Raw genomic sequence first — 2137 nt, forward strand, 5'->3', positions numbered from 1 at the left:
GTGTAGGTTTGTTACACAGGTGAACATGTGTCACGGGGGTTTGTTGTACAGATTGTTTCATTACCCAGATATTAAGCCTGGTATCCATTAGTTATTTTTCCTGATCCTCTTCCTCTTCCCACCCTCCACCCTCCACCCTCTGATAGGCCCCAGTGTGTGTTTTTCCCCTCTATTTGTCCATGTATTCTCATCAACAAATCAGGTTTTCTTTTGAAATTTTGTTACCTGTGGAATGGTATATATGCATGTGTGTTTCCACCTAGGCTGTTAAATATTGGCAGTGGATAACCTTATAAGGTATACATGTAAATGCAAAATTGTCGTGACAATTTTTGTGCAGAGGTGATATTGCAGCTAATGAGATTTTAATCAAAGCACAATTATTGGTGATTGAAAGTTGTCATCAGCTTAGGCAACATAGAAAGACCCTGTCTCTACAACAAAAATTAAAAAAAAAAATTAGCCGGGTATAGTGGCCTAGGCTTGTAGTCCTAGCTACTTGGGAGGCTGAGGCAGGAAGATGACTTGAGCCCAGGAGTTTGAGGCTGCAGTGAGCTATGAGTGCACCACTGCACTCCAGCCTGGGTGACAGAGCGAGATTCTATCTCTAAAAAAGATTAAAAAGGAAGAAAGAAAGTTGTCATGACTGTTAATATATTGTTAGGTGAGATTAATCATATTTTAATGCTAAACTTTAGCTCAGACATCTCCTCTTAGTTCTAGACCCCTTTGGATTAATGGTACCTCAAATTCAACATATCCCAAACTTATCTCAAACTTGTTCCAATTCCTGCATAACCTAACTCAATAAATATATCAGTATCTATCCAGTTTCACAAACCAGAAACTTGGAGTCACCTTTGACCCTTCAGTATCTTTCACCAGATCCAGTTCACCAGCTTGCCAATTTTATTTTTAGTTTTACTTATTTTTTTTTATTATTATACTTTAGGTTTTAGGGTACATGTGCACAATGTGCAGGCTTGTTACATATGTATCCATGTGCCATGTTGGTTTGCTGCACCCATTAACTCGTCATTTAGCATTAGGTATATCTCCTAATGCTGTCCCTCCCCCCTCCCCCCACCCCACAACAGTCCCTGGAGTGTGATGTTCCCCTTCCTGTGTCCATGAGTTCTCATTGTTCAATTCCCACCTATGAGTGAGAACATGTGGTGTTTGGTTTTTTGTCCTTGCGATAGTTTACTGAGAAGGATGTTTTCCAGTTTCATCCATGTCCCTACAAAGGACATGAACTCATCATTTTTTATGGCTGCATAGTATTCCATGGTGTATATGTGCCACATTTTCTTAATCCAGTCTATCGTTGTTGGACATTTGGGTTGGTTCCAAGTCTTTGCTATTGTGAATAGTGCCGCAATAAACATACGTGTGCATGTGTCTTTATAGCAGCATGATTTATAGTCCTTTGGGTATATACCCAGTAATGGGATGGCTGGGTCAAATGGTATTTCTAGTTCTAGATCCCTGAGGAATCGCCACACTGACTTCCACAATGGTTGAACTAGTTTACAGTCCCACCAACAGTGTAAAAGTGTTCCTATTTCTCCACATCCTCTCCAGCACCTGTTGTTTCCTGATTTTTTAATGATGGCCATTCTAACTGGTGTGAGATGGTATCTCACTGTGGTTTTGATTTGCATTTCTCTGATGGCCAGTGATGATGAGCATTTCTTCATGTGTTTTTTGGCTGCATAAATGTCTTCTTTTGAGAAGTGTCTCATCATGTCCTCTGCGCACTTTTTGATGAGGTTGTATGTTTTTTTCTTGTAAATTTGTTTGAGTTCATTGTAGATTCTGGATATTAGCCCTTTGTCAGATGAGTAGGTTGCAAAAATTTTCTCCCATTCTGTAGGTTGCCTGTTCACTCTGATGATAGTTTCTTTTGCTGTGCAGAAGCTCTTTAGTTTAATGAGATTGCATTTGTCAATTTTGGCTTTTGTTGCCATTGCTTTTGGTGTTTTAGACATGAAGTCCTTGCCCACGCCTATGTCCTGAATGGTATTGCCTAGGTTTTCTTGTAGGATTTTAATGGTTTTAGGTCTAACATATAAGTCTTTAATCCATCTTGAATTAATTTTTGTATAAGGTGTAAGGAAGGGATCCAGTTGGGGTT

General features: G+C 39.4%; 1 pseudogene; it reads left to right on the top strand.

The window, feature by feature from the left end:
- Nucleotides 1-328: 328 nt before the first annotated feature.
- Nucleotides 329-408, top strand: LOC131383953 (U4 spliceosomal RNA; annotated as a pseudogene).
- The last annotated feature ends 1729 nt before the right edge of the window (nt 409-2137 follow it).

This window comes from Hylobates moloch, unplaced genomic scaffold (genome assembly GCF_009828535.3).
Source record: "Hylobates moloch isolate HMO894 unplaced genomic scaffold, HMol_V3 SCAFFOLD_7, whole genome shotgun sequence".
In the NCBI taxonomy this organism is placed as follows: Eukaryota; Metazoa; Chordata; class Mammalia; order Primates; family Hylobatidae; genus Hylobates; species Hylobates moloch.